The sequence below is a fragment of the Miscanthus floridulus genome, chromosome 10, assembly GCF_019320115.1.
Source record: "Miscanthus floridulus cultivar M001 chromosome 10, ASM1932011v1, whole genome shotgun sequence".
Classification (NCBI taxonomy): Eukaryota; Viridiplantae; Streptophyta; class Magnoliopsida; order Poales; family Poaceae; genus Miscanthus; species Miscanthus floridulus.
The window spans coordinates 118,276,499-118,281,915 of NC_089589.1; the positions used below are offsets into that span (position 1 = coordinate 118,276,499).

Sequence of the window (5,417 nt, forward strand, 5' to 3'; positions counted from 1 at the left end):
TGTCGGTGGGGTGACTAGCGGCACGGTGAACCTCATCTCGCGAGCCCCGGCCCCCACCTTCCTTTATAGCGCTGTGCGACGGGGGCCCACCAACCATGTAGGGTTGGGCGCCCCCGATCAGGGCGCGAGGACAAGGCCCAGTTAGGCCGTTGGGCCTAACTGGTGGGAGATCAATACTAACACTTTCATGATGAGCTAGTTGATAACTCTGTCCACCGGTTACTACCAGATATCATGTATCACGAAGTCCTGTTTAAGATGCGGTTAAAGAGAACTAGGGAATCCGAGGCGCCTCATCTTCTCCGCCCCTTCTACTTCACTTGTGACGCCAAGAATCATGGATCTCCACCGCTCGATCTACCCACCCCGTCTTAGGGATTGGCTACAAAACCACACATGGTTGCCTTCGCAGAACACACCACATCTTCTTATTCCTTGAGTTTTCTGAACAGAGCGAATACACCGAGTGTCCACCTTGTATGCCTACAGCAACTCAGGGAGAAGGCTCTTCGAGTAAGTCTCATCCAACACCATAATGCAGATGCGGCTGCTCGACCAGAGTATTAGAAGAATGCTCATAAAGCAAGGATGACTACAGGAGACCCAAGCTGTCTGCTGTTGATGATAATATTACCATCGAAGCACCTATGGTTTCCCATTGCTTTCTCTTTGGAAGTGCATGTTTTTGTCCAACGCTTTCAAAGACTGCCACCTCTGTTCCCTGAAGCAGAACCAGGGGCACGTGCTACCAAGCCTGTCGATCAGCCTCCGCGGGGATCTGTGGGTGCTTGCCATGCATGTACGTGAATCCCCCCTAATTTCTTGAGACAAGGCACCGCTCTCTTCACCGAGTGGCCATATACCCTAGTAACTTGCCTGAAGGTACGCTGAAAGTGCACTTCTCCAGATTGAGCTTCATGTGGATTCTTCGGAGATTATCAAAAGTCTCCAAAAGTCTCCAAATGGATCCCACCAAGACTGCCCACCAGAAGCCTTACGCTCACGAAGTGCCCTACTTGCATTTTTGATCGGATCGTGGCCAACTGACGGGCTATCCGGGTTGCCTTACTCCGACAACTACGCTCGGGGGCTCAGATTCAAGGACGGAAGACCAAGTTGATCATTGTCTTTGGGAGGTTACTCCACTGCACCCTTGAGGACGTCTACAAAATCCTATAGTCGACTCTGGGTAGTCGGCTTTAGTCTCGGGAGCTACGGGATATATATCTTCATCGGATGCATTCAAATTTCTTCGAAAGGGATTGGACATTTGCAGAAAAAGATCCTCCAGCTCTTTATGCCAAACAGCAAGAGGTTCGGGAGCTACACCCAGTGGGTGCACTTTTTCAGAAAGTGCAGACCACTCGAAGATTTTAAGAGCACTTCATGACTTCTCTTAGAATGAACTCGGATACTACTTGTTTCTTCTCGGCAAGATCTGGAGATACAAGAAGACTTCCAAGATCAACCATGAAACGCTCGGGGCTTGTGGGACATAGTTCCCAGGTACCCCGCAAGGAAGGGAGAAGATCTAGTCCGACTAGGATTCCCCATACGTAATCCTAGTAGGACTGCTACCTTACAATCCTACTATGACTCCTATGTTGTAACCGACTAGGAGACTTGCCTCCTGGACTATATAAAGGAGGGCATGGCTCCCTAGATCGGCGAGACGTGTAACAATCAATCGTACACAACACCCCAACACAAAGGCACCACGCCTAACTGGACTAGGGTATTACGCTATCCAGCGGCTTGAACCAGTATAAACCGTTGTCTTTCCCATTTACCATCCAGATCTGTATACGCCGAAGCCCACCAATCACTGTCCTGGGTACCCCCAGTGACCTGTTGCCAATCATAAAACACCGACAATAGTCTGCGAAGATCTCTAGTCTTCTTTGACTTCACGATGTCGTCATTGACGTAGGCTTTTATGTTTTGACCAATCTGTTAGTGCAAGCAACGTTGCATGCACCGCTGGTATGTAGCACATGTGTTCTTGTACCTGAAAGGCATTGTAATGTAACAATATGAACCAATCATGGTGATGAATGACGTAGCAAATTGATCCGACTCAATACGGATCTAGTGATATCCAGAGTAGGCATCAAGGAAACGTAGAGTTTTGCAACATTGTGGAATCAATGACCTGGTCGATGCGCGGTAATAAATAAGGATCCTTGGGACATGACTTATTCAGGCCCGTGTAATCAATGCACATTCACCACTGCTTATTATTTTTGGGTAGAAGGATCGGATTAGCTAACCACTCGGGATTCCAAACTTCTTTGATGAAACTGACTGCTAAGAGCTTAGTTACTTCATTCGCTATGATCCGACGCTTCTCCCCGCCGAATGTCCTTTCTCTCCTGCTGTGTGTAAACATGTAGCAACCTATAGCGATTGTCGCAACCCGCACCAATCACAGTGGACCAAGGTGATTGATGTTGAGGACTGGTTCATAACCTTGATATGAGCGGGCACAAAACTGGCACACACCTCGGAAATTCTGACCTTGCGGTGCATTTGGAAACAGATGAATGAGATGACCTTCAGGGACTGCAGAAAAATCAGGGACGTTTGCTCACCTAGTTTTTGGCTGTGAGGAAAGTTCTAAGTCCCTTAATCGTAGCCCATCCTTTGGCGAGTAATTAGCTTGTAAAAGTCTGCAACCTCGGCAGCAGCCTGCTATGGGTGGTAGCGCCTCTCACGCTTGTAAGATGTTTCAAACTTCTGTTTTGCCCCCCATCCCCACAACCTCGTTAATGATAATCTGGGTAACCGGATCTTTCATAAAAAAAAAAGACAAGGAGATGGGAGCACATCCTCTGACATCCGTCATAAGAACACATGATACACATTCACATGTACAGGTACCTAAAGTCCTCGATGTTGTTGTGGTGCTCCTTCTCATGTATACTGAGGTTTCTCATTAGCAACACCAACCATCATCCCCAGCCTCTCCGATGTTCAGGTTAGTTGGAGAGTATGGCACAGAACTTTAGGAGTATGGCACTGTAGCAGAAACCCTTTTTCTCTATCCAGACCAAAATGAACTAGCAAGGAGAAGAAGCTGGTAACACTAGTCTAAAGAGGCTTCACGGGTTTCTGCTACTGCTATAGTAGTGCTACAGGCAAAAACCCTCTAGCTGAAACGGTTAAAGCGCTCAAGTAGTACCGCTCAGGTCCTAGGTTTGACTCACCGTCCTAGCGCATTTCATGCAGAGAGTAAAAAAATCCCCTTATCTGTCCCATGACCAAAGCACATGTCAAAAGGCCCGGCCCGATTCTCATAGGGCAACAGTGCACATGTGTCAGGGTGGAGCAGGGGTTATGGGGGTTTTTCTCAGCCTATGAGGAGGTCTTCTCTATCACAACAATGCGGGGTGGCCTAAACCCTACAGGTCGAGTTTTTTTTAATAGCAGTGCTATAGTGTAGAAGCTGAAGCCCCAACAAGCACACCACCACCACCCCGCACGCACACACCTGCTTCAAAAAACATATTTATTTGTATTCCACTTGTCACTAATCCGCATTGTATCCATGGATTCAAAGAAACTACTGAGCAGTCCAGAGTTTTAGCAAAAGTAGAGCACATCCTACCTTCTACTCCACAAACAAAGAAGGATGATGCGAGTTTTTTTCTCCTCACAGAACAAGCAAGAGTGAAACTTCAATTGTCAACAGGAGAAAATTGCGTCTACCAATTAAATTTGACAAAATGAGACCACATTCATATAGTGACAGATTAAAGTGTGGACCACAATTTCACAAGGCATACTTAATCACACTGCTCCTACAACTGTCAAAGTAATTGCAGTAATGTGAAAGGGTCTGTAGCTTGCCTCAGCAACACCTGAGGTCCTGAGTTCGACTCCTCGTGAGAGTGAATATTTTAGGATTTAACGGCGTTTTGTTTTCAATCGTAGGCAACGTACTCATCGACAGCGAGGCACTTGTGGTGATTTCGTCCATCTCAAGGATTTGTCGGCCCAGTCTTCGAAGATGCTCGTAGGGGTAGGCTTTGTGTGCGTGCGTTGTGAGTGTTTGCGTTGTGCTGTGTAATCGCAAAAAAAGTAATCGCAGTAATGTGTAGGCCACAAGCCTTTAGCTGGGCTTATAGCTGTAACTGCAACTCAACACCGTGCCTTGTAAGTAACAGTTTTAACAGATTCTGATTTTTTTTACTATATATATGGCTGTATGATGTTGTAGAGGACCTATTCTGTGCAGCCAGAGTACTGATGCACTATGCCCATTCATGTGCCATGGCACATCAGTCCTGCTGGAGTGCTGGTAACGAACATTCCACCAGAAGCTGCAGACGGCCTTTACTGTTCTTCCATTTTACAGATTCACTTTGCAGTCTTGCATTCCCCTTGCAGTTTCATTTTTGTCGAATAAAGTGCTTGGATCTTCACCACTACACTTGATTTGACCAAATTAGGCCCCGTTCACTTGTCTGAATTCTTGAGGAATCTGGATGGTTTCCAGGAATGCTGGATGAATTTGTGAGAGAAAAACACTGTTCCGGATAAAAAAATAAACGGATCAAGCCGGGTTTAAGGACACGCGAACAGGGCCAGCAAATATGTTCTCCGTGACATGAAGTACATGGACATTCTGGACTAGTATGAAGGGTCTGAAGTCCATCATTCATAGTTCCTGCAGAACAGAGCCTCACAGAAGAATTTGCTGTTTTTCTTCATTTCTGAAACACTGCAGGCATACATAGAGCACAGCTGGGGATTTAGTCTAGTGGTAAGATGTACGCTTAGGGAGCGTAAGGTCCCGAGTTCAATTCTCGGAATCCCCAATCTGAAACCCCTTTTTTTCAGTGCAGATTCAGAGCTCTGGCTTATCCTGAATGCCCTGAAGATGAGGCTTTGGTTTTGGACCACAAGTATGTCTAATGAGGTTCAGAGCTTGTGTGCTCATGTGAGGCTGTTTTGTTCTGTGTGAGGTCGAGCACTCAACTAGTCACTAGATGCCAGGATCGTCAGATTACAGGTGTGTAACTGTGAATTATATTAACTGCTGATTTTTTGAATAATTTAATTATATTAACTGCTGTTATTGTGATGCATAGGCTAACCATATAAATACATACTTTAAGTGCAAGAAATAAAATTAAAGAAACAGGGCATTTGGTCTAGTGGTATGATTCTCGCTTAGGGTGCGAGAGGTCCCGAGTTCAATTCTCGGAATGCCCCCTTTTTTGGTTTTTTCGTCGTAGTTTTTTCCTGACAGAGCCAGCTCCGCATCCATCGCGTCCTGCACGGCTCTAATCGCAGCCTTGCTCTGTCCATACAATTGTCGACCTGCGGCTGAGGTTTTGTTCATCTGTTGCTCTTCCCGGACAGAGCTTCGTCGGAGATGGGTAATTGCCACCTGCAGAAGCTGGACCTCCGTC

General features: G+C 46.5%; 2 non-coding genes across 2 annotated transcripts; both read left to right on the forward strand.

Moving 5' to 3' along the window:
- Positions 1-4,748: 4,748 nt before the first annotated feature.
- Positions 4,749-4,820, forward strand: TRNAP-AGG (transfer RNA proline (anticodon AGG)). Its single transcript has one exon. It is a non-coding gene; the product is annotated as a tRNA-Pro (tRNA).
- Positions 4,821-5,145: 325 nt separating this feature from the next.
- Positions 5,146-5,217, forward strand: TRNAP-AGG (transfer RNA proline (anticodon AGG)). The gene has a single exon. It is a non-coding gene; the product is annotated as a tRNA-Pro (tRNA).
- The last annotated feature ends 200 nt before the right edge of the window (positions 5,218-5,417 follow it).